At 42.2% G+C, this 27,719-nt stretch overlaps 1 long non-coding RNA gene and 1 pseudogene across 3 annotated transcripts in view; one reads left to right on the top strand and one right to left on the bottom strand.

Annotated features, from left to right (window-relative positions):
* Nucleotides 1-27,719, top strand: part of LOC135275900 (uncharacterized) — a 58,783-nt gene that overhangs the window by 7,729 nt on the left and 23,335 nt on the right. The window lies entirely within an intron of this gene.
* On the bottom strand, nt 2,538-20,976 carry LOC105733929 (SAP domain-containing ribonucleoprotein-like; annotated as a pseudogene).

Genomic DNA, 27,719 nt, shown 5'->3' with positions numbered 1-27,719 from the left:
TTAAAAGAGATTGGAAGGAAATATGGGAAAGTGATTGCCTCTGAGTAGCAAGCAATTAAGGAGACTGTTTCTCTTCTTTCTGAAAATTACCGTTTTCTTTAGTGAACATGAATCACTTTTCTAATTAAAACTAAGCTAAACTAAATTAACAACAAAAGATAGGAGAAAAGCTAGATCAAAGAGGTGTATGAACTAGAGTATCAGGAAAATCCTGAAGCTGCTTTAGGCCTGAATGTGGGATTTGCACCTGAAAGATCAAATATAAGTGCTTTGTTACCCCACTCAAGAGCAGTTCATCATATAAACAATAGCTTTCAATTATACACTGCTCGTGTCGTATGAGGAACTATTTAATTTTATTATTTTTCACTGATTTTATTTCTTTTTCATGGTGTATATTTTTAAGTCTTACTCTATCTCAATGGTTTTGGGGGAACAGGTGGTTCTGGTTGCATGCGTAAGTTCTTTAGTGGTGATTTCTGAGATTTTGGTGCACCTGTCCCCAAGCAGCGCACACCGTACCCGATGTGCAGTCTTTCCCTCACCCCCTCCCATTCTTCCCCTCGTGTCCCCAAAGTCCGTTATGCCCTTGCACCCTCATAGCTCAGCTCCCACTTATAAGTGAGAACATATGATACCTGGTTCTCCATTCCTGAGTTACTACACTTAGAACAATAGTCTCCAACTCCATCCAGGTTGCTTCGAATGCCACTATTTCATCCAGGAACTATTTTAAGTGATTTACATTGTTAAATAAAATGTACGGGAGGCTACTGTTCTGGACTGAGAAATAAGTCCCTGCACTAAGTTCCACCAGAAAAGACCAAAACGGAATAGTCACTCCTGCTAGGTAATCAAACTATACTTAGAAATGGGTCAGTCTTCAAAAAGAAAAAACAAACCAAAAAAAAAAAAAAAACTTCAGGAGATTCGCAGCAATCAATCCAGTCAACCTGAAGCAGCATGGAAGAAGTCTGTCCCCTCTGCTTCATAAAGAAAGTCACCTTTGTTTTTCTTTTTTTTTTTTTTTCTTTCTTTTTTTTTTTAAGGGGAGTCTCACTCTGTCACCCAGGCTGGAGTGCAGTGGTGCAACTTTGGTTCACCGCAACCTCCGCCTCCCGGGTTCAAGCAATTCTCCTCCCTCAGCCTTATGAGTAGCTGGGATTACAGGCACGCGCCACCACACCCTGCTAATTTTTGTATTTTTAGTAGAGATAAGGTTTCACCATGTTGGCCAGGTTGGTCTCAAACTCCTGACCTCAGGTGATCTGCCTGCCCTGGCCTCCCAAAGTGCTGAGATTACAGGTGTCAGCTACCACGCCTGGCCAGGAAATTACCTTTGAAATGACCAATCTGCTATTGGTTCCTGATTTTTGTTTTCTTCAACCTTTTCTTCCTGGAAAGCCTGCCTCCTCTGCTCTGATCATCAGAGAGCTATTTTCAAGATGGTATATTTCTCATCTCACAAAAGTCAATTAGATCTTTAAATTCAATTTGTTGAGGCCAGGTGCAGTGGCTCATGCCTGTAATCCCAGCACTTTGGGAGGCCGAGGCAGGCACATCACTTGAGGTCAGGAGTTCAAGACCAGCCAGGCCAACATGATGAAACCCCATCTCCACTAAAAATACAAAAATTAGCCAGGTGTGGTGGCATGTGCCTGTAATTCCAGATACTCAGGAGGGTGAGGCATGACAACTGCTTGAATCCAGAAGGTGTGCAATTAGCTGAGATCATACCTTTGCACTCCAGCCTGGGCAACAGAGTGAGACTCTGTCTCAAAAATAAATAAATAAATTCAACTTGTTGAAATTTTGTTCTTGACAATATGCAGTAATTCACTGAATCCTCACCAAGATCCCATTGTATCAGTTTGCTAGGGCTGCCACACCAAGTGCCACAAACAGTGGCTAAGACAACAGAAATTCATTGTTTCACAGTTTTGGAGGCTGGAAGTCTGAAATCAAGGTGCTGGCAGGGTTGGTTCCTTCTGAGGGCTGCGAGGGAAGGTTCTGTTCCAGGCTCCCTCCTTGGCTCATAGACAGCCCTCTCCTCCTGCATCTCTCTGTGTAGTCACCCCTCTGTGCAAATATCATTCGTCTCTTCACATGGTGCTCTTTTTATAAGGACACCAGTCATATTGGACTAGGTGCCAACCTTACTCCAGTATCACCTCATTTTAACCAGTGACATCTGCAGCCACCCTGTTTCCAAATAGGTCACGTTCTGAGGCACTGAGGGTGGCAGCTCTAGCGTGTGAATTCTGGGGGACACGATTTACTCACAACGCTCATAAGGAAACTTTATCGTCTCTCCTTATTTTACAGAGGTAGAAAGTGAGGTCCAGAGAAGTAACTTTCTAAGATCCAAGGGCGAATAAGTGGCAAAGCTTGGATTCTAATGTCGGCAGTCTGACTCTAAGCCCACATACTTATATTCTTTTCTTTTCTATTTTTTTTATTAACGAGGAGAATAATCAAAAACAAAAACACAACAACCTTAAAACTGAAATAGCAGTAAGTCAAATCGCTGTTGCAGTTCACAGATGCACCTGGGGTCCATGCTCCCTTGTTGTGAGGCAGGATGTGGGCACAGGACTGTGTATTTTGGTATTTATGTGACCAAGAAGAATCAGAGAAATGGAAACCACTGGAGAGCAGAAAGTATCCGTAACTTTTCTCCAGGCCGTCCCGAAGCTCCTCTCCTTTGCCTCTGTATCCTCTGTGGGTCCAGTTCCAGGTGAACTTGTGACAATCCCAAATTGCTCCTTCCGCCTTTCGGTGTCTCATCATCGTCAGACTTTCTGGATACTGAAGAGACGTTCAAATCACATCTTTGAGCTCTTTCCTTCAGCTTATCCAAGTTAAACATAGGGTTTTTTTTAAATCAGATGACAGACACTTTGTGGGGACTGAGGAAGCCCCAAGCCTGCCCAAGCAGCTTTCTTACTCTCCGGGCTCACAGGCACATTGAATCGTTCGGCCCTTGTCTGCATTCTTTCAGTCTGTGCTATTTCGATGTAATTTTTACCACTTTCTTCTCTGCTGCCACATCACTGGTCTTTGCAGGCGGTTCTTCCTCTTCGGCAGGGAGCTCTATCAACTTTGTTTTTCTTCTTCTGTTTCGTCTCGTACATCTTCTTCACGTGCCTCCTCTTCAACATGTTCTTCACAAGATACACCTGGAGTCTGTTGATGAGGTTCTTGCTTTATTCCCTCGGGCTCCAAACCACAAGCAAGACGCTCTTGCTTTAGTTCAGCGACCTTCAGCTTATGGAGCTCCACCATCTTGGTTCCTGTCTTGTCACCCGTCTTGCAAGCTGATACTCTACAGCCTCTCGGGAAAGCAAGAGAACTACCTTAGAAATAATGGAATTCCAGTTTTGTTTTTGTTTTTGTTTTTATACATAGCCAGTCAAGAGATCGACGTGGGCTGGGAGAGCTGTGTCTGAGACTTCACTCTTGTGTGGAGAGCCTTAAAAATTACCTTCTACCCTCAAAGACCTAAAAATAAAACTCCCATTCAATTCAGCGATCCCATTGCTGGGTATATATCCAAAAGAAAGGATATCAGCATCTGGAAGAGACATCCGCACTCCGTGTTTATAGCAGCACTATTCACAATGACCAAGATTTGGAAGCAACCTGTGTTCATCAGCAGATGAATGGATAAAGAAAAGGCGGTGTATATACCATAGAGTACTCTTCAGCCATAAACAAGATAAGAAAGACCCTGTCGTTTGCAACAACATGCATGAAAACGGAGATCATGTTAATTAAGTAAACCAGGTGCAGAAAGACAAACAACATATTTTCACTCATTTGTAGAAGCTAAAAAATTAAAATAATTGAACTCATGGACACAGAGAGTGGAACAATGGCTTCCGGAGGCAGGGAAGGGCAGCGGGGGATAGGGGATGGGGATGGTTAATGGGTACAAAAATACATTAATAGTTAGATAGAATGAGTAAGATCTAGTGTTTGGTGCACAATAGTGTGACTACAGTCAAAAACAATTTGTCTTACATTTAAAAATAACTAAATATAGAATTGGAATGTTCATAACACAAATGATAAATGTTTAAGATGATGGATAACCTCATTTATCCTGATATGATTATAACACATTAGATGCCTGTATCAAAATATCTAATTTACCCCATAAATATATGCACCTACTATGTGCCCATAAAAATTTTAATTTTAAAAAATAGAAAATAAATGACCTTTCAACTATTAACAGATAAGGCTGGATTCAATAAGTTTTGCCCCAGAAGTCTACCCATATGTGTCTTGTTTATACCCAAAGATACTTCTTACTAGACTAGTTTCGTGTGCTCTGTACAGAGCCAGGGTACACAGCAAATGGGGTCAGAGCTCCTGAAGCTTCAGCAGGTTGAGCCACTGGTGAATGAACGGAAGGAGGCATTCGCAGGTATGTCATCCCACGTCAAGGGCCTGGCATTGCAGCACAGCCAGTGGTGGTGATTCTGAGGCGTTCTCACATTTTCTGCATTTGGTAATTATTCATCTGGTACTGCAGTTTGACCAGGAGGTCAAATGGGCCCTACCATTCAGCATCCTGTGCTTGCTAGGAAAGATCACTGCCCCTGAGCTCACACAGACCCGCCTCCAGCAAGTTGGGAAGCTGCTTACTGAGGGCTCTGCCTGCATAGTGAAGAAGGGAAAACCATCTATACTGGCCAGTGCAGGATCACCACCACCATGGGGTCCTGTTGATCCCTCAGGCCCTGGGGCCACATCTGGGCACTTGCTCATGGGCCCAAAAGGAAGACCTTTGTGTCATGAGAATTTGCACAACCAGACCAGTGGAAGTGTCTCACCTTGACTTCAGGGCATCTCTCAGCCCCTAGCAAGTCACCATTCACTATTTGATTGCTTGAATCGCAAGTTTTCAGTGGAATCTTAAGAGTTCTAGGGCTGGGAGACACCTCTGAGATCATCCAGTCTCCAAGAAGCAGTACAGGGTAGTGTGTGGCAGAATCAAGGCCAGAGGCCACACCTTCTGATGCCCCATTGAACACTCTATCCAGGAGGCCTGTGATGGAAAGACGCCTGCTCTCGAAGGCTCCTCAGATGGTTTGTTTTATATGAACCATAAAGCCCATGAGTTAATGTGTGTAAAGCACTTGAAATTGCTATTAGCACCTAGAAAACAATAAATGGGATGCCGTTACTATTATTCATATTATTATTATAATCATCGTTAGTTTTCAAGAGCTGCCATAACAAAGTAACACAAACTAGGTGGCTTGAAACAACACAGCTTTATTGTCTCACAGCTCTGGAGGCGGGAAGTCTGAAATCAAGCTGACAGCAGAGTTCTGCCCCCTTCGAAGCTCTACAGGAGATCCTTCCTTTCCCTCTTCCAGCTTCTGGTAGCCCCAGGAGTTCATTGGCTTCTGGCAGCATAATTTCAGTCTCTGCCTCCATCTTCACGTGGTCATCTTCCCTCTGTGTCTGTATCTCTTCTCTTCTTACAAAGACTTCAGTTTTATTTAATTAAAGATCCACCCTACTCCAGTATGTTAACTAATTATATCTGCATCCACCCTATTTCCAAAGACAATCACATTTACAGGAACCAGGGGTTAGGACTTTAACGTATTCTCTCAGATCATCCAATTCAACCCATAGTAATCATTACCATTGTCAAATTACACGTCGGAATGGACATTTCCGTGTAGGGTAAGCTGTGTTCACTTCCTTCCTGTCATAGCCCTGGATAGAGCTGCCTCAGAGCTTGCCTGTGCTCATTTCAATCAAAAATTGATTTAGATGCCAGGCTTACAGAAGTTTCAGATCTGCTAGATAGAAAAAAGAGAAGAGATATTTAAATTTGTGAAGAAATTGCAAAGGCAATACATTAATGCTGCTCTCTTGTTTTTATGAAGGAAGCTATAAAGAAAGTCAGGGTTCATCAGTAGGGCAGTTTCATTATAGCCATTTATTTCTGACTAGCAATTTCTCAGTGTTCTGGGTTTACACATCTAATTCCTCCAGAAGTTTCCTCGGGGAAGAAAAGACAATAGAACTTGAATAAAATTATGACTGTGGCACTTCATGAATACATTATTCTAGTACTGGAACGCTCCAGGACAATTTGTCCTCACAGTGTATTCAGAAGAGGGTAGAATAAGAAAAATGAACACTTGTGTATGTGTGTAACTGTAATATATACATGTATCTATACATATAAATACACACAGATATAAAAAGGATGAGTCCTTATCATAGCTCCCCAAAACTAATCTATCATTTGTCATTGATAATATAAGCAGAGGTAGAAAACGTTTCCAGTAAGTTCCAAGGGAGATGAGTAATTAAGAGAAATGCTTTGATGGTGATTTGAAACCCCACTTTTCAATGTATTTCAAGCTCTTGCTAATTGATTCAAGTGTAGGTCATTTCCCCCATTTGCTCTCCACGTCACAAACATCTTAAATTATTGATTATTTCTGTGGCTACTACTAAAATCATGTCATACTGCCATATTAAAAAAATGGAGTTTTTTTTATTACCCTCATTTGCAAGCTTTGGGCTGTTTGTAATTTTTCTGTGAGTCATTTTGAAACCCAGGATGCTGCTCAGGAACTGAAATAACAGTGATTTTCTATGCTATTATTCAGCTCCTTCCACACAGAGAACAGACTCTGATGTGCATCTAATTGAGTTAATATAATAAGTGCACTTTTCATGCGAGCAATTCCCCACTGGGAATCACAGATTACAAAATCTATAAATAACAAAGCGAGATTTCTTACGCATCTAAAGGGGGAAAGATACCTTGCCACATCTTATTTTGTATTCGAAATTCCTTTTCAGCGAAGGTAAGATAATTATTTCCTAAATTTTTGACTAGTAGAAGGAGCCTCGTACTTTCTTGGGGTCAGAAATAAGTGAACTAAAATGGATGACAAAGTGCCCCAAACCAGTGGTGATGACGTGAAGCAGTTTTGAGTGTCATCCAAACGATGCTTTGAAAAGAGCGCAGCGGAGTTCTCGTCAGAACATTTCACATTGATTGTTTTTTTCTTTTACATTAATGGTTTGCTCATTCCTGAATCTTGCTGCTTAAATTGAACAAGCCACAGTGACAGGCGAGAATGACTCCATTCTCTCTCATCTTCTAAAAATGGCCTCAGGCAAAATATCATCTTTTCCTCCTGTGTTCCTGACGAAATCAGACAGTTGGACGGCGTCTGTTCAGGAAAGAGGGTGCGTATCAGGTCTCTAGTGGAAACCAGCCTCTCTGACTTGAATCTGTATTCACCAGGTATCTCGTAGGGCTCCAGGCAATTGCCAGGCTTTTCCCCATTCTCCCACTCATCACTTGAGCACCGTGCCACTTTCACCAAGCTTTAAAGTCCCTGGAACACCATTTGTTGATTCATTAACCAACATTTATTAGACAACTGCTGAGTGTCAGACGCTGCTGTGGGTGATGGAGACCCAAACATACCGTCCCTACACTCAAGGACAAAGTCTGATCATCTCTTAATCCCTGGGAGCCCCTAGAACACGAGCATTAGGCCCCTAACATCCCAGCAAGCCTGTCTGGGTCCCATAGAACTAAAGAATCTGAAGATAATGAGTGTTTCCTCCAATTTCTTCCTTCCGATTTGAATTTGTGTTCCAGGGAACGACTCCAAAGAGGGGTGGGAGCGAAACTGACGTTGCTCTGTGCTTCCTGTACACAGTCGGCCACGGGCCTTATCTGTAGCACTGTGACTTCTAGGGACGGCTGGTGCCATTTGGAACCTGAGCTCTTTATTTTGCTCTGTGAACTTAAATCTCAGCTGTGTCATCAACAACTAGAGAGAGGAGTAGGAACTCTGCCTTGTATTTTTTTGGAATCTGCATATTGTATTATACCCCAGTAGCGTCTATAAACCTGCCCTTGAGAGGCATAAAATGTACACTGCTGATTCATCGTCAAGCTCGTCCTCAGTGTGAATGCACAGCTTGGTGTTAGCAGCAACAACTCAGAAGGGGGCCGTCTCTTTTCTTCCTAAATGTCTCTAATGAACACCAGCCTATCGAACCCTAGACTTCTCTTTCTCACACTCAGCATATCCTGCTCACGTGTGTGGGAGCTGTAATCACTTCTGGGGTAATTCAAAAATCCTGAATCAACTGAACGCTAAACACAGGGATAGGTGCACAGTGCAAACTCCTAAGATATTTGGAGTTGAAACCAAACGTTCTATGAGAAATCTCAGTGAGTCTTTCTGAAATTCAGTCCTGTAAGCACGACTTGCATGAGGCCCCCTCTAAAACACGTTCCATCTCTGGTTTCCTCTCTCTTCCTCCCACGTTGCCCCGGAGGGTACAGGCATGCTTGGGAAGGTGCCCAGTCCTGAGTTACTCGGGGAGTTTACTTCCCTGGTAACATTCCCCAGCTGCCATTCAGAAATAAAAGAAAACAAAAACATGGGGCCAGGAGGCAAGGAGCCAGCCAAGAGTCGGTCCTGCACGTGCGTTACAGGCTCAGACTCTAGGGTCAGGTAAATCTGGATTCAAATTCAGGCTCTCTCACTTGCCAGTTTGAATTTCCTTAATGCTCACGTCCTGATCCATGACTAATGATGGTGCCTCTCTCGTGGTTTACTGTGAGGATTAAATAATGGCATTAATGGGAAGTCTTCAGCAGAGAGCCTAAGAGAGAGCACAGGCTCAAAATAAATGTTGCCCAAAAGCATTCTTCTGAGATCCTCTTTTTATATGCTTCCTGGGATCCCTCCTGGTCTTTATGCCTCTCTGTGGCTGCTGGAATCCCTCTTCTTGAGGGTTTCCCTCTGCTCGGCTGCCTCTGCCGCTTCTCTTCCTCACCCATTGCACCACCTCAAAGATGCAGACTCTGATACATACCCTAGCCTAAAGCTCTACCTCCCAGGAAAGGGTGCTCCCAACCAGTAGTCTCCCTGACCCCAGATCACTCTCCGTCAAGTTCCTCCTAGCTTGTTCAAGGTATTTTGTAGCCTGAATGGGGTTAACACAATACAGAGTAATTTTGCTTGGTTACAATTTATAAGTGTGTCTTGATTTTATAACCATAAGCTTTATGTTTGTTCTTATTTGAATAATAGCGTGATAAAAATAACTCAAGTGCATGCTGCAATAGTTTCTTCTACAGGGTCTGTGTGTTTTGTAAGTTGAAAAAGATGGGTTTAAAAGAGTAGAGTTACAGCGTTTCAAACCTTGTTTATGAAGCGTATAGCATGCTAATGTCTACTGCACAGGATGAATGTAAATGCCTTATTTGATTATACATGTTTTAAGCACAAATAGAATTGTATTTATATATTTCTACAGTGCCTGCTACTGAGTTTTTCCTGTCGCATGTCCGCAGTAAATATTCTAATCATGCAGCAGATAGTTACTGAGTATCTGCCAGGCTAGAAGCAATCTGCAAGGCTTTGTAATGAACACAAAGATGAGAAGGACACGGGTCTGTCCTGGGAAGAAAAGTGATAGGTAACCAGCCAACTACCATAAGGGGAGGGTGATTGGAGTGGTCGGAGATAAAAATTAAATGCTGGAGGTTCAGAAAGGGAGCATGTGCTTCTGGCTAAAAGACCTCCCTCACGGAGGAGGTGGCTGCATTTGAGCTGAGATTTGAAGGAGATGTCAGATCTGGACACGCCGAGATGGTGCAGGAAGGCTTTGTAGACAGATGCGACAGCTTGATCAAAGGCCGGGACGCACAGAGTACACACAGAATGTGGCCAGGAATCTGATTGGTGGTAGGTGTGCTAAGGAGGAGAGCAAGCCAGGAAGGCAGATTGGACCAAATCCTGAAGTGCTTGGCTGCAGGCTGTGAGGAGTTGTGCATGGAAAAGTTTTGATTAAGTGAGCAACATAGACAAATTATTCTGGTACATCCCATTTTCAAAGAGTGAAAAACAAATATCCTGATGAAATGTGATCTAGAATCACAAGGTTTTGAAGGGTGTGATAAAATTGGAGGAGTAGAGGATTTTCTGGAATCTACTGCAAAGGCCGGAGTGGGCATTTCTCAGGAGCTTCGTGGCACTTAGAGCTGAAACCATACGTTAGGCCCTTAGCTGCCCTCATCAGCTTGATGTCTGCTGCGTCAGGCGGCTTAGGAGGCAGTGAGAGCCTCAAGACCCACACTCACTGATGGAACGAGTGGGTATTCCTCAAAGATGACTAAGACTCTGTTTAGTCTCTCTATAAAGAGACATCTGGGCAATAGGAGGAAGAAGATAATCAATCACTCTGATAATGTTCCTTGAAAGCTTGTGTCCAAGGCAAAAGCCCTGTGAGACTGGAGCCTGCTGAGTGAGGGGGAGGAGATTGACTGTAGAGATACCACTGAGGAGGCCAGTTCAGTCCTCCATGAGAGGCACAGTAAGGAGCTTAACGTGAGGGCCATGGGGCAGCATGGAAAGAAGGGAATATGGGAGTTTAATTGTAGACTTAAAACAAACAGGGCTTAACACAGCCTTGGATATTAGATGAGTGAGAAAGAGAAGTTCAACATGGCCCTCACATCTGGTGTGTTTAAAGAGATGGTGGTGCCATTACTCTGTCAGTAAAAGCACGTTGGGGAATGGGGGGAGCTGATGATCCTGGAATATTTGAAGTATCACTGTGACCACATTACAGGTATCTTCATTCAGTGGTTTGCCCAAGGGAAGGGAGTGTGTGATGTTCACCTGGGGAGTTCCAGCACCCAGCACAAAGCCTGATACTGAGAAATTTCTCAATAGATATCAAAGAACTTAACTGTTGACCTGAACTGCCCAGCACACAGATACGCCAGTGTGGTGCTACGGGAAGGAGTGGATCCGCTGAGAGGTGAAAGTTCAGTTTGGGACTTTTCTTTGTTGGGAGACTTTATTACTGATTCAATCTCACTACCTGTTATTGGAGACCTGGGCTTCTTATGCTGCCTCACCATCTTTTCCTGCCTCCTTCCTGACTCTTCTTTTATTTCTTCTTCTTTTTATTTTCACCACTTGATAAAATGGCTGGTATGGCACCATTAGGGCCCTAAGATGCTATTTTCGAATAACATACTAAGACTTATGACTTGCAAATCACTGGCTCAGGAGAAGCCACACCAAGGCTCCCCACTTCTCCCCTGGCAGATTCCACCTATGGAATAGCAACCAATGTCAATAGTTTTCCTAGGGTTTTGCTTTCTACCTTCTCATATGTAGCATAGCTTTGGTAAAGCCTAGGATCACACATTAGGGCCGTACATGCATGTTTTAGTCAATTTATTTCTTCAATCTATTTTTCATAGCTCTTCATCCTCTCACTCTCTCTCTCTCTCTCTCTCTCTCTTGCTATCTAGCATTTTTGTTTGAGGTTGCTAAATGAAAATGTAGATTAAAAAAAGAGATAAATCATTTCCACATTCCACTAGGCAGTGAGAGGTAGCAAAAAAAGCATGAACTAAACAGCCAGAAGATCTAACATGAGCCACTGTTCTGTAACTACCTGGACAAGTGACTTAACTCAGTTACGCTGTGGTTTTCCCACTTGTAAAATAAAGTCTAAATTTTAAAATAAGACAATGTTTGTAAAAACCCCGTAACTGCCAGCTGCCATGTGAATGTTTACCATCATTAATTTTTATTGTTGCTTGTGGCTGATTAGAGATGGCCATGCATTCTTTACTATTCCTCCCATCAAGAAGTGGTATCTACTTCCCCTCCCACATGAACTCTGGACAGGCCTTGTCACTTGCTTTGACCACTAGACTAGAGGTCGCAAAACAAGTGAGACGAGCAGTAATATAGGAGAGAGGACTGGACCTCAGTGGAGCAGGGTGAGGCGGGGACCTTGCTTTCAGTCACCAGTGGTAGAGCTTGCCTCACACAATCGGTCACAAATTGGGATTTGCAAAACTGAGACCACAGTGGTAAAATGGCAGAAAGAGACCTGGGGAAGGAAGGATGGCAGCTGTGCAGCAGCTGGGGAGAGGTGAGAAAGAAAGAAATGAAGAAGGAAAGATGGCATGAGAAAAGCTACTACAGAAAGTTGAGAAATGTAGGGAAAGCACCTGGATTTTGTCAGACAATCCCAGGCTTGGTGCTGGCTCTACAGCTCACCAGCTGTGAGACTCTGCATGTTCAGCCTCTGGAACAGGGGCTGGTAAAGAGACTGGAGGGGAACAAGACTGGAGGCAGGAAGGTCTCGTGGCAGAGACCACCAACGGGCCTTCACATGCATTCGCCCCTTCTTTAGGCACAAGCTTTGTCTACATTTCTCAGCCTCCCTTGCAGCTAGATGTGGTCATGTGACTGTGTTTATGAAGATGGGATGTGAGCCACCTGCAGGCCTCGCCTATAAAAGATTCCCATACATGCTTCCCATTTTCAGCTCCCTTTCCAACTGACTGGACTCTCAATGCCCATGGAGCCCTTGGGGGTCACATGCTGAACACAGACAAGTCTCCATCAGTCAGAGTCTGAAAGACTGTGTCAAGGAGAGCTGCTCTGCCAACCTTGTAGCAAAAAAAAAAATCTTTATTATGTTAAGCCATTAAAATTTTGAGGTCTATTTGTTTCTACAAGTTAATGCAATCCACTTAGCAGATGGTTGCATGGCCCATAAGAGAGATGATGAGGTTTGGTCCAGGGACATGGCCACAGGGGATAAAAATGCAAAGATAAACTGTGGTTCGACCCGTACAAGCTTTCCTCACATTGCTCAGAGGAATGGAGAGAAATCCACTGCAGGTGAATGAAAGTTGTACTGCCTGGAAGGAATGAGCAGCAGAACCCCTCCAAGCAAGGAGCCAGATAGATTATGCAGCTGATGGTGGAGGTGTCAGTCAGGAAAAGTAGTAGCCATGGCAACAGACTTGATAGAAAGGCCAGCAAGAGGTGGCACAGAGTGACTTGGCAGGTACAAAAACAGCAGGAAGACATCAGTAACAGAGATGGAAACTGCTGGGACTCGGAAAGGCAGAGGTGGAGGCCCTGGGTTTAGCTCAGGATGTGCGTGCTGCCCTTCTCCTTGCCTGGCTCTCCCTGCAGCAGCTGTAGGGAGTGTTCAGGGGCCCAGGCTACAGAGGGAGAGAGGATGAATAGAACTGGAAGAAGGAATTTGCTTGAGTCCTTTCCTCTTCCACTTTCCTGTCCTTTTCTTGAGAACTTATCACAGATCCTCCCTGGCTGTTTCCAAGCAGAATGGAGCCCAGGCTGCCATGCTAAACATGACTCAAACATTCCGGAGATGTCACCAAGCCCCAAACACTTGCTAGCAACACATTTCATGAGTGTATGTGGAGTGTTGGGCAGAGTAAAAGAACTTATTAGGAGAATAACTAATGATTTGCGTGGGTCTCAAAGGTAATTGTTTTGAGCTGTTCCTACTCCAATTTCTCAGATCCTTCACTGTTTAAGACATTCAATGCCCTTCCCCCTCTTCCCTATCCTGCTTGCTTTTACTGTCAGAGTCTCTATTTTCACTTCTATTTTCCCCCCAGATTTCAATGCAGCAAACCCTGTGAAAACCTAATCAAACTTTTTTTTTTTTTTTAATGTGAAGATTCGGAGCAGAATGGAGCTGAAGGGATGCTGGGCAGAGGGTCAGTTTTACTTCAGTAGAGCATTCTTTTTATGTGCTAGTAAAGACATGATATTTATTAAAGGATAATTTTCCCAAAAAGGGGACAAAATTATGACTCTCATAGAGATAAAATGAACATGTGTTAAAGATTTGAAGTGAAAGAAGCAAAAATATAGACTTCTTTTATGGCAGTATATATTTTTATATTATTTTATGGAATAAAGGAATATGAAAATGAATGTGCAAATGAATGCAAAACTGGCTTTTTCTTGGAGTGAGGAAGAGGCTGTCCCTTCCTTGGACAGAATTTATTCGCTTATCTATACACAAGTGCGCTCACAGGCCTTATTTGTTGCTTTAAGTCTTCACGTACCATATCGAAGTCTGCTTTGAATTAATAGCTATTCTCCTCTGTGATCACATAGTCCCAACCTGACTAAAGTTTCCTGAAGGCAAGGAATGTGTATTACACTTTTATGTGTGCTTGAATATCTTCCTCACCACCTCCTACCCTAATAATACTTAGCGCAATGTACTAAGCAATTAATAAGCATTAAAGCGTTGCAGGTCGACGTTCAAGGATAACGCTAACAAGTGGGGAGGAACCAAACTAGAGAAACCTTTAAGTCTTCACCATTTTCTTCATTTCAAAAATGAATAAGGCTTAATTTTCTTACTTTTTATTTGTAGAATGGGGATTAGGTGCTTGCTCTTTCTACCTCACAGGAATGAATGAAGAATTAAATCATGCAAAGCATGTAAAAGTACTTTGCAAACTATAAAACACTGTGCTTCGTGTATCCAATGTAACAAACCCGCAAACTATAAAACACTGTGCTTCGTGTACCCTACGTAACAAACCCGCAAACTATAAAACACTGTGCTTCGTGTACCCTACATAACAACAAACCCGCACATTCTGCACCTGTACCCCAGACCGTAAAGTGTAATAAAAATTTAAAAAAACACTATGCTTTATAAATGTAAGTAATTTTTACTTCTAGCAAGTCAATAGCTAACCAGTTATGAAGGCTAGTGTTTCGAATAATTGATGAGAGAGGCAAATTTCCAAAGGAATGAATGCACAATTAGGCTATGAAATTTGAAAAAAGTTTAAAGAATTTTCAATGAACAAAACACTTGGACATCTTTTATTACCTTGTGTTCCTATTTTAAAAAACATCTAAATTGGTTTAAAAAACCAGGCCAGTTTAAAGCCTTAACAAACACACACTTGAAAGCATCCAATTACGAGAGAAGTAGATAACTGAGTGGTGGTGGGAACTGATGACGATTCACTGCATCTTCCTCATCCACATAATTGGTTCCAATTTAGTCTTCTCAGAATTAAGCAAATTCTTATAATAACTCAAAGACATCTCCACTGCTCAGTTTACTTACCTCCTGGCCGGTGGGAGACAGCTACATAGAATGCTACCGACTTTAAGGATCTGACAACAAACATTCTGTCCCTTAGAAATGGAAAACAATTTTCCAGAAATTAAGGAAGCAAGCAAAGTTATCATAAAAGGTGCTTCCCACAACATTTACGAAGAATTAAATAATCAATATCAAATACTTAGCTCAGTGCCTGGTGCTGGCATCATTCACTAGGGGTCGCTCCCCTCTCCCTTCTTTCAGATGCATATGTATCATATGTAATTATATTAAACATGCAAAGTTATATATAAAAATTATACATAGGCTTAATTATAAATATATTGCATATGTTAAATGTAGTAGCAACATAATACAGATTGTGCTTTTGGAAACTTAACTGAGAACAAAATCTACATGCTTTTTTAATTATAATAAATATGCCATGCATTAAGGAAAATTACCATTTCCCAAAATTCATAAGCAAGAGAGTTGCCACCTAAGACAATTTGCTGGAAAACAAATTGTGATCTGTACAGTGTGTTTGTGCTTGTTGTGAATTGCAGACACAGAAGTGTTCTGAGTATTTTATTAACTTGTCCTAGGCATTATAATTACTTATAAATTCAATCTCTATAGACCTTATGAAGTTGCTTTAAGAAAGAAAGATCATTGAATCGGTTGACAAGATTTATTGAGAATTACAGATAACCAGCTAAAAGGTATCTTTATTTCCTTGTAAACATCTCACAAATGATGGGAAATTGAGGAAAGCATCAGCTAAATCCAAACTCTAGGCTAGATTTGAGTGGATTAGGGTTTTCAGGTTTCCTCCATCTCTTCTGCTTTTTCTTCCTGCTTTTCTTGTTCCTCTGCAACTTTGTTTCTTAGGCTCTGCTTCCCTGCATTTGGGGGCAGTTGCCATCCAGTAGAGCATGTGTGTTGGGCTAAGATCTAGCACCAGGTCAGCACCAGCATAGACATGACTGACTTCTGGTTCAGGCGCTGCTCCAGGCTCTGCTCTGTGGCCACGTATTTGATATTATGTAATGCCTGTGTCTGATAAATTCTCAAAGTGGCCTAGAGACTTGGTTACCACCAGTGTAACTTACAGAATATAAGCACTCCAGGAAAACTACCTTTTTTAAAAAAAAAATAGTCTTGAATTTTTGTGGGTACATGGTAGGTGCATGTATTTATGGGGTACAAGAGATATTTTGATACAGGTGCATAATAATCCTGTCAGGGTAAATGGGCATCACCTCGAGCCTCTATCGTTTGTGTTACAAAGAATCCAATGATACTCTTTCAGTTACTTTAAATAGAGATGGGGTCTCACTTACGTTGCCCAGACTGGTCCGAAACTCCTGCGTTCAAGCAATCCTCCTGCCTTGGTCTCCCAAAGTGCTGGGATTACAGGCGTGAGCCACCGCGCCCGGCCTTGTTTCTTGTTTGATTTTTAATTTCCAACTTTTATTTTTAAGTTCAGGGGTATCTAGTTTTTTGAGGGACCTTCAAACTGTCCTCCACACTGATTGTACTATTTACGTTCCCACAAATTGTGCATGAGCGTTCCCTTTTCTCCAGATCCTCACCAGCATTTATTATTGCTTGTCTTTTGGATAAAAGCCATTTTAACTGAGCTGAGATGAATATCTCATAGCAGTTTTGATTAGCATTTCTCTAATAATGATGTTGACACCTTTTCATATACCTGATTTCCGTTTGTATGTCTTCTATGAGAAACATCTGTTCAGAACTTTGGCTTATTTTTAATCAGATTGTTAGATTTTTCCTGTGGAGTTGTTTGGATTCCTTATGCATTCTGGTTATTGATCCCTTGTCAGATGGGTGGTTTGCAAGTGTCTTTCCCCTTCTGTGGGTGTCTCTTCGCTTCGTTGATTTTGTCCTTTGCTGTGCGGAAGCTTTTAAACTTGACGCAATCCCGTTTGTCCATGTTTGCCTTGATCGCCTGTGCTTGTGGGGTATCGCTCAAGAAATCTTTGCCCAGTCCACTGTCTTGGAGAGTTTCTCTAATTTTTTCAGTAGTTCCATAGTCTCAGGTCTTAGATCTAAGTCTTCTATAATCCATTTTGATGTGACTTTTTATATGGAGAGATGTTGGAGCCTAGTTTCATTCTTTTGTGTATGAATATCCAGTTTTCTCAGTCCATTTATAGAAGATACTATCCTTTCCTCAATGTATGTTCTTGGAACCTTTGTTGAAAATATGTTCGCTGTAGGTGTGTGAATTTGTTTCTGCGTTCTCTATGCTGTTTCGTTGGTCTATGTGTCTGTTTTCATGCCAGTGTCATGCTGTTTTAATACTTTGGTTACTATAGCTCTGTAGTATAATGTGAAGCAGGTAATGTGATTCCTCTAGTTATGTTCTTTGTGCTCAGGAAAGCTTTGGCTACTCTGGATGTTTTATGGTTCCATATAAATTTTAGGATTTTTTTTTTCTATTTCTGTTAAGAATGTCTTTGGTATTTTGACAGGGATTTCACTGAATCTGTAGATTGGCTTGGGCAGTATGGACATTTTAACGATATTGATTCTTCCAATTCATGGGCATGAATATCTTTCCATTTCTTTGTGTCCTCTTCAATTTCTTTCATCAATGTTTTCTAGTCTTCATTGTAGAGATCTTTCCAGGAAAATCATCTTTGAGGTCACTTCTAAATCTAAGAGTCCATGACTACCAATTCAGGATGAGATCCAGTTAATATGTGTTCTCACATATACATTCTCATTTATTTCTTATAAAAAACCATAGTGCACTTTTGTCATATTTATTAACTCCGAGATGCCAGTAGTTATAAGCTGAATCATTATTTTATGTGCCATTAAGATTGAAAAATATTCCCAATGAAATTTCGACACAGTATTCTCGTATCACTGGGGTTTTTGTTGCGTTCCTCTCAAAAAAGCTCTCTTAGACTTACATAGACATAGCTTTTCATTATATACCATTTTGTGTGTACACTGAAGGGAAAAATATAGCAAAATACATCAGCGAAGGTATTCTGAAAACTCCTCCACTTCAGAGTCTGACTCCTCTGAGTTCCTTTTCTGTTGAGCTGCCCGAGACGCCCAGGTTCCTGCACTTGGCATTGTCCTCTGGGCCATCAAGTGCGTTGCTCATCCTTCTGTTCTTCTAGAAGGGCCCCGCTATCGTCTCTGACATTTTCTTTCGTGCTGCTTACGCCTGTTTTGCAAGTGTTGATGCTGGAATGTTGTTTTTATCAGAAGTTGTGGGAAATTGTACACTCACAACCAGGATGTACATCTCTTCCTCAAATTCTTCTTAAGTGGTCAGAAGAGGTGTAGGTTCAGTCATGCCTTCAGGAATAACTAAGTGCACACCTGTGCAAGCAGTAGCAGCCATGTCACAGCTCCGTGTGACTATCCAAGGCGATAAGATGGTGCTAATTGCAGGAGGTTTAAATGCCAAAAGCACACCTTAGAATCAACCACGTAGCTATTATCACCAGCAGATTAAGCTCAGGGACTTTTCACCTGCTTTCCTGTGAAAGAGCTGGGAAGAGAATGCAGTTGTTGCATGTCTACCTTTTTTTAAGTGTCCCAGAAAGTTCATTTGTGTTATATCATTGAATGCTTAGGAAAACTCTGATGTGTGTGTTGCTTTGCAGATGAGAAGGCTAAGATTAGAAGGTGAAATGATTTGCCTGATATCACAGATCATCAAGTGGCAGAGCAGAATTTAAACCCAGATCTGTCTTGTTCTCGGCTAGACCCGTCCCTGAAGGTTGGAGTGGGATTCGAAGACTGGACAAGAGAGACAGCTAAGACTCAGAGAAAGTGCTCTGTAACAGAGCGGCGCACTGTCAGTGTTGAGAATACACGTGAAACAGTGGATGAAGTTCCTTGGTGTCTGAGGTCTGGTGGTTAATGAAATCAGCTTCCAGCCCACCGGCTCACTGCTTTTTATATCTAGGCTGGAAGTGGGGTCTCTTCAGCTCTCAAAACTCTAGCACCCATCACATGGAGAAGTCACACTACACCGGTTAATTATACTCTTCTCCATTCTGTTTCTTACATCATCAGCTTGCTGCAGATCTGACTACGACCTGCTACTGGGCATAAAGCTTGTACTTTCTTTTTCTGTTGTTTGCTTTTTGTTGGTGTAGGCATTGCTTTGTTTATTTGGTCCTGAAATATTAAAAGTATTTCATTTTATAATGTGATCACAAAGAAATAATTTAAGCGAGCATTTTTCCTTTCGTTTTATACAACATATAGACAATAATACACCGGGAAGGTGTCTAGTATAAACTTGAAAGAGCACGGCTGTTTCTGAGTGTTGTGCCTGAGGCTAAGATTTCTGTTATGGGCAAAAGAGAATGGCTGGACATAAGATTTCGTCATTACAGATTACATTGTTGCTCTGAGCTCCTCAACCTCTCGGCAGGCAGCCCGGGGCCGTGTGTCTAAAATGAAAAGCCAGAGGGCGAGAAGTCAGTCCAAGATGGGGCTAGAGCTCTCCACGCATGGAAGTGTTTGAGGAGGGCCCTGACTCTCCTCTTTTGGACACCCCTGCTCTACATCCTCCCTATTTTGACTCACCCCAGTTTGAAAACCTCTTCTTTTGGGACACTTCACACAAAGGAACAACACTTCCCTACAAGTTAGTGCAACAGCTCCAGACAGAAGGTCTCTGGGACACGGGTGGGAGTTGGGATAAGTCTCCTCGATTTTCCCACAAGACCTTGATCTTTACATAAAACCCTCTGAATGGGAACATCAGGACCCAAAGGACTTTCATACAGACTAACCTAAGTAAGTGGCCAATGTTGTTGGAATACCGTGGTGGATAGTTGGGTCTCTGATATTGGAGAACTGGTATCAGACGTGTCTATAGGGAATGGGGTCTACCTAGACTGGGTTCAAGGTTCAGTAAGGGAGATTCTAGGTACAGGTCAGTAGGAATCGTTGGAGCATGTGTGTGTGTGCGTGTGTGTGTGTGTGTGAGAGAGAGAGAGAGAGAGAGAGAGAGAATGTGGAGTTGACTGAGAAGATACAGGACAGGAAGACTATGCTGGGAGGAAAACTAGAAGCTACAATTAAAGGAGGAAATGTAAGCAGATGTAGGATCTTACTCCCTCATTCTCCACGTTTTATCTTCATAAACCCTTTTTCCTTTTTCCTCATTGGCTAATTTATTCACTCAATAGATACTCACCAAGTTCTATGATTCTGCATCCACTTGACTCAGGGAAAATATTCATTCTCATTCAATTGCCTTTTGGGAAACAGAACTATTCTAAATATGCCTCCGCACATCCTCTCTGGAGTGCACTAGAGACTCAGTACTGCATCATGTCGCTCTTCAAGGCATTTTTCCCTAGAAAGGCTCAATAAACGCTCAAATGCCTCCCACAAAGGAAGTCTGAGGAAAGATTTAGGCCCACCATCCATCTGGAGGCACACATTGTTATCTCTGCACTGAAAATTCCAAATGAGACTACCGGTATAACAGTCTGAGAGAGCTGCCATTTCTAAATGACTGACTTGCCCTTCCACTGGCATCCCATTGTCCTTAAAATCAGGGAGGGGGAAAAAAAGTTTAAAAGAAGGGAGGGAGTCACAGGTGGAGAAAAGAACAAAGAAGGGAAAAGAAGAGAAAGGATGGGAAGAGAAGAGAAAGAAAGAAAAGAAAATGGCCATTTCACCCTGCTGGTGGGAGGAGAATAATTCACTGAGTTATGAAGAGCATCCTAATCTAGGGTCAACTTTGTGTGTGTGTGTGTGTGTGTGTGTGTGTGTGTGTGTGAACATGTGTGTGTGTGTGTATCACACAGAGAGTGACTGACGTCGCTGGGATTCTTACCATGGTAGGGCCGCGTTCATCTCCCACATCATCGTACTTCTCATAACCCAACTCTAAGGAAAAAATAGAAACTCCGGAGATTATCTGGTATGTGTAAGTCATGCAGCGGGTAGCTTTTCTGGAAGCAAAGCTGTTTTACCTTCATAGAGCATTTTAGAAGGTATTAAGTACTTCCTCATATTATCACTTTATTTGATCTTCACCCAAACCTTATGAGATGTTGTTTTTATTTTTATAGTTCAGAGAATTTATAGATAATTTTATTGGATCAGAAAGACTGGAAACCTGCCCCAGGACAGAAGTAGCACAGCCAGAACTAATCACAGAATTTTTGTGATTTCCACCACATGATTCAGCATCCCAAAGATAGCAAGGAATCCTAAAAAGACTGAACAGAGAAGTACTCGGCTGATGGGCTCTAATTTAACACGATGGAAACAGAATTGAAAGTAGAATATATGCCAAAATGTAAAGCTGATAACATGTACGTTCAAAAAACATACAAAGTAACCACACTTCAGTGCTGATTGGGCACGGTTTCCATAGCAATATGATTTATTTCCAGTACAGTTTTTCAACTTAAAACAGTGAGCTTACCCTCATTAAAAGAAACTAAAAGTTCATCAGTATTTGTTTTCCCATTATACACGGATCATGATGCCTGGTTATGGCAATAAGATAGAAACTCCCCCCAGAGAGCAGAAGGAAGTGAAGCTGCCATTGCTGATCTGGAGCTCAATGAATTCCTGTCAGTTGCGAGGAGCAGCAGCCCAGAAAGGACACTGAATGCCAAACGTCTGGCACCGGGGCTGCGGGTCTGGAGCCTTCAGACGTTTACATCAGTCTTACCTTAAGCAGAAAAAGAATTAAAGAAAAGGAATGATTTTCTCCTAGGTCTCTGTAGGGCTGAGGGAACACTTCGCCTTGAACGGGGCAGGGAAGTCAAGAACTGGAAGAAAATAATGATAATGAAAGTTACCATTTATTGCGTCCTCACTTTGTGCCGGATGCTATTCTGAGCTCCTCCTGTGAATTATCTCAGTTGCCCTCCCCACCAGCAGGAGGATCCCTGGTTTACAGATGTGAAAACCAATGCACGAGAAGTATCTCGTCCCAGGGCACGCGTTTGGGGATTGGGAAAGCTAGGATTTAAGCTCTGGAATTTTGGCCCCAGACCTGAACTTTTATCTCCTCAGCTACACAGGGAAGGTGTTAAAAAGAGAAAGCTTCATGCTCAGGCTTCTACAGTGTCCTAAGTGACCAAGCTTGAGATCTTAAGCCACAGGTTCACTGGGATTTTCATCATCCCAGGCTGGCTCTTCACACATAGACGAGCGTGTTTGGAGAACGAAAAGAGACTCACGAGAAGCAGAGTCATGAAAGCGATAAAGGCATCTGTTTTTCTAATGCTTTTTCATAAACATACTCGTTCTCTAATTTCAAATACACAGCGTTCTTCAAAACTCCCGTTACAGCTCAAAGTCAGCTAAAGCCCAGATTCTGGTGGAGCTGCAATTTGCTTAGCGGATAATAATTGAACCTCCGATTGGAACTTGAAATTATTTGCTGTTCAGCAATTGTTGTATTTGGAGAAATTGTACAATGGCTGCATTTCACTCACCAGCTATCTTTGCTGACCTTGTGGATAAAAATGTCTTGATTAAAAACAAGTACTTTGGCAGCTACCTGATGAGAGCAAAAACCAGAAAAGTTTTTCTGTGAGCTGAAGTAAGAAGATAAATATGGAGGAAGCAGTTTTGTATACTGATTAATAATGCAATGTCTTCAGGAGGGTCAAGTCTCATTGCTACCACCTCCTAGGTCAGTAAAAGTTATATAACCCCTCTAAGGCTCAGTCTGCTTCTTTATCAAATGGGGCAAATGGTACCACCCTTATACTGTTGTAGAAATTAAGTGAGATAATAAATATTAAGCAGTTAGAATGGTGTCTGGCACACCGTAAGCCTCAGCCCTGGCTTCCTTTACCCTTTGCATGCCAGTGGTCTAAACTTTTTGAAGTTGTCCAAACATGCCACGTTCTCTAAGGCGTCAGTGCCTTTCTACTCTGCCTGGAAGACCTATCTCCTGTATATTCTCTTGAAAAATACCCTTCATTTTTCAAGCGTAGCTGAAGTTACTCATGTCTCATTCAGGCAGTCTTCTATATCTCTTCTATCCTTCCACTGTTTCTCGTAATCCATTTTATAATGCTTATTTAAACTGCAGTGATTTGCCAGAATATCTTCCTCTTCATTCAACTCTTTGAATAAATATTAATCCTCAGTGCCCAGTACAGGGCCTGGCACATGACAGGCACTCAATAAGCAGTTGTTGAATAGATGAACCGGTAAATACTGAATTTCAGTATGAAATCCACTCATATTCAATAAATTAAAATGAGAAAATCTTTGGGAATTAGTGGCAATCTAATATGATCAGTCAAAAAGGCTCTAACCATGAAATCGAAAGTACATTCCCGTTTTGGTTTTAATTGAATCCCAAAGCTTTAGAAACTGTAGTCCCATTAGACCCAGATGAGATTACAGATCATTTTGTAATGAAAAGAGGTTCTTGAGGCCAGTGAAGCAGTCACAGTGGCACCTGGCACACCGTAAGCCTCAGACCCTGCTTCCTCTGCCCTTTGCACACCAATGATACCGAACATTTTCTCGGCCCGAAAAAGAGCTGAGATCTTGACCCAACTTGCACCAGAGAAATTCTACGCAATTCAAATTCTTTTTTCATGTCCAAATCAGAAAATAATAATTGATTTGTTGCCATCTAGTATCACAAATAATAATGCACCAGGAGACACTGATGTATAGAACTATGTTGTCTTAGTCCATTTGCACTCTGTAAAGGACTGCCTGATACTGGGTAATTTATAAAGAAAAACGGGCTCATCATTGAGATGTTTGGCTCACAATTCTGAGGTCTGGAAACGTTCAAGATTAGGCGTCTGGCGAGAGCCCCGGGCTGCTTCCACTCATGGTAGAAGGTAAAGGGGAGCCAGCTTGTGCAGACGTCACAGGCCGAGAGGAAGCAAGAGATGGAGGAGAGGTTTCGGGCTCTTTTTAACAACGAGCTCTCTTGGGAACTAACAGAGAACTCGACCCTCACCCTAACCTCCACCCCACCCTCAGGGAGGGTGTTAAATCTATTCATAAGGGATCTGCCCCCGTGACCCAAACTCCTCCCATTAGGCCCGCCTCCAACACTGGAACACTGGGGATCAAATTTCAACGTGAGATTTGGAGAGGACAAACATTCAAACTATCGTACGTATCAAGAATAACTAGAGTATGTTTTTTTCACGCTAAACTAAGATCTATGAAAAATGTGATGTCCCTTTCATTGTTTCAAAGGGACACCCAGTTGTTGAGCAGCTTCACTGTAATGGAAACAGACCTCAGAGCTAAGTCTGGAAACCAGCCCATCCACACAGTTCATAGCTTCTCAGGCTTAGACTACTGTAGCAGAGAGGAGAAGAGCATGTTGAAAAAGGCAGAATATTTCCACTCCTCCTAAACGAGATCCGGGAGAATATGCACTAAAGAAACACCCTGTAGAGTCACACCACGGAACACACCCACCGCACCCCAACCCCACGTAACCTGCTGACCAGCCTATAAAAAGCTGCATCAGCTCACAACCAGTGGAGAGAGCCAAAGTCGTAAGTGCCAGGCAGAGGCCCCAGGGCGAGAGAAAAGCAAAGCTTCCTCTCAGGCAGCTTCCATGAGAAAAGCCAGATTACACGGGGTGTCTGCAGGCTTGGGGGAAGCTTTGAGGTCCCACAGATTTACCTGATAGACTAAAATTGCTTTTGTAGACACCATCTATAATGTCATGGTCAGAAGGAATGTTTGTGTATACACATAAAAACACATACCATATTTTCCTCAAATACAAGACAATCTAAGCGCATCCAGCTCGAGCCCCACAAAATCCAATTTACGTTTCTCATCACTTTTCCATGTGGCCGTTTTTAGGTTTCCTAGGAGGACAGTGGGTGTTCCCTACTCTGGGACTTCCTTCCATGTGGTGGGCGGCCAATGAGAGTGATGCCTACTGTCTGCTCCTTCAGTGGTTCCTCTCCTCTTATTGGTGACTTTAGGAAAGGGACGAGGCAAAAGTACTTCGGTCTTTTCTCTCTCCCTCCTCTAAGGAGTCAACTGCTCACAGAAAGCAAACATTCTGTTCTAATTCTGTGCCGTAAGCTTTGCAGTAAGAGGCTCCATATGAGGAGACTGGTGGCTGTCCAGCTGGGCTTGTGACACGTGTGTGCGTCTGTCTAATTCTGGCTGCACCATTGGAAGTTAATCCCTCCTGCACCTTAATCACATTCACCAGCCTAATCTATACCAGCAAAAAAGCTGATACATTGGACACCAGCTGCCTGATTGGTTTAATTTTGAATCAATTGGTTCAAAACTAGATAGGGGAAAAGGAATATGTAGGCATACTTCAAAAATATTGTGGGTTTGGTTCCAGATCACCCCAACAAAGTGGGTATCACAATAAAGTCAGTCACATGAATTTTAAGCTTCTCAGGGCATATGAAAGTGATGTTTATACTATTCTGTAGTCTATTAAATGTGTGGTAGCATTATGGCTATAAAAACAGTGGGCATAACTTAAAATACTTTATTGCTAAAAAACAGTAGTGATACTGAGCCTTCAGTGAGTTCTGTTTTTTTGCTGGTAAAGGGTTTTGCCTCAATGTTGACTGATGGCTGCTCACTGATCAGCGCGGTGGTATCTGAAGGTTCGTGTGTCTGTGGCAATGTCTTAAAATAAGACAATGAAGCTTGTTTTATGGATTACACGGGGAAGATGTCTTTGTAGCATTTTACCCACGGTAGAACTTTATTCAAAATTTGAGTTAATCTTCTCAGTCTCTGCTGCTGCTCTATCATCTAAGTTTATGTGATGTTCTAACTCCTTTGTTATTTCACCAGTGTTCACAGTGTCTTCACCAGGAGTAGATTCCATCAACAGACAGCACTCTCTTTGCTCATCCTCATGAGTTCCGGTTTCCTCGTGAGATTGCAGTAGTTTAGCCACATTTTCAGGATCCACTTGTTATTCTCGTCCTCTTGCTATTTATACCACATCTTCAGTGACTTCCTCCACAGAAGACTTGAGCCCCTCAAGGTTATCCAGCTGGGTTAGAATTAACTTCTTCCAAACTCCTGTTAATGTGGATATTTTGACCTTGTCCCATGGATCACATCTAGAATGGTGGCCCCTTTCCAGAAGATTTTCAATTTACTTTGCATAGATTCATCAGATGAATCACTACCTATGGCAGCTACAGCTTTGTGAAAACGATTTTTTAGAAAGTAAGACTTTAAAGTGAAAATTACTTCTTTATCCATGGGCCGCAGAATGAATGTTGTGTTAGCAGGCGTGAAAATAACACTAATCTCTTTGTACATTTCCATCAGCTCTCTTGAATAATTAGGTGCATTGTCAATGAAAAGTAATATTTTGAAAGAATTTTTTTTCTCTTAGCAGTAGATTTCAACAGTAGGCTTAAAATACTCAATAAACTCTGCCATAAACAGATGTGCTGTCATTCAGGCTTCGCTTTCCCGTTTATGAAGCACAGGCAGAGTCGGTTTAGCGTAAACCTCAGGAGTCTTAGGATGTTGGAAATGGTAAAAGCATTGGCTTCAACTTCAGGTCACCGGCTGCTTTAGCCCCTACCAAGAAAGTCAGTCTGTCCTTTGAAGTTTTGAAGCCAGGCATTGACTTATCTTCTCTAGCTATGAAAGTCTTCTTCCAGTGGAAGACTATTTCATCTCCATTGAAAATCTATTGTTTTGTGTGGCCACCTTGACCAATCATCTTGGGTAGATCTTCTATATAACTCGCCGCAGCTTCTACGTGAGCACTCGCTGCTTCACCTTTCACTGTCATGTTTTGGAGACGGCTCCTTTCCTTAAACCTTATGAACCAGCCTCTGCTAGCTTTGAACTTCTCTTCCGTAGCTTCCTCGTCTCTCTCATCCTCAACATAATTGAAGAGAGTTGAGAGTTAGGGCTTTGTTCTGGATCAAACTTTGGCTTAGGGAATGCTTACTGGGGTACTGAACAGAGGAGGCTTCCATGGGGAATGGTGCGAGTGTGTCATCTACTGGGCTCCACTTGGCTGCAATATCACCACAGCTCAAGGACAGAGGGGAAAGAACCCAGATGGATGGGCCAAAATGACCACCAGGCTGGGTCACAGGGTGACACCTTAGCCTGGGTGCCAGGACAGAGGAACACCTCATAGACTTCATAGAAACACTCCAGATGCACAGGCTAAGGAGGAAGTTTGGAAAGAAAGGCTCTGACAGAGCAAACAGATGGCACTGAGAAATGTTCTCAAAAGAGCGATTGCAGCACACTCTGCTTTGGCTTTGCAGATGTGATTACATCAACTCCCAAGGATAAGAGAACTTGCCACAGATCAACAAGCATTTTCAAAGAATAAAAATTGTGTAGTGTGTATCTCACCAGTTTTAAGGGGATGAGTGAGCATGGCAAATTCCAATTTTCATTATGAGAAAGACTAAATAGAATGTATTATTTTTGAATGTATGCTTACATGTCTGAAACATAGCATGTTCATTATATGCTATGTTTTTCCATTTTCAGACACACTCAGATGTTTTTAATCTATTCAAAACAATGATGGATACATACTATCTTCTTCAACTAATTTTCAAGATGTATTTATATAAAATAAAAGAGTCTTTTAAAACACAACTTTTTCAAAATATATTTGTTAAGGTACCTTTTGGCCTGGAAAATTATTATTTTTATTATTATTATTATTATTATTTGAGACAGGGTCACACTCTATCACCCAGGTTGTAGTGCAGTGGTGTGATCACAGATCATTACAGCCTCGACCCCCACAGGCTCAAGTGATC

This window comes from Aotus nancymaae, unplaced genomic scaffold (genome assembly GCF_030222135.1).
Source record: "Aotus nancymaae isolate 86718 unplaced genomic scaffold, 86718_ANA_hifiasm-v0.15.2.pri h1tg000019l, whole genome shotgun sequence".
In the NCBI taxonomy this organism is placed as follows: Eukaryota; Metazoa; Chordata; class Mammalia; order Primates; family Aotidae; genus Aotus; species Aotus nancymaae.
The sequence above is the reverse complement of the archived record's forward strand: the minus strand, read 5'-3'. Positions and strand labels throughout refer to the sequence as shown.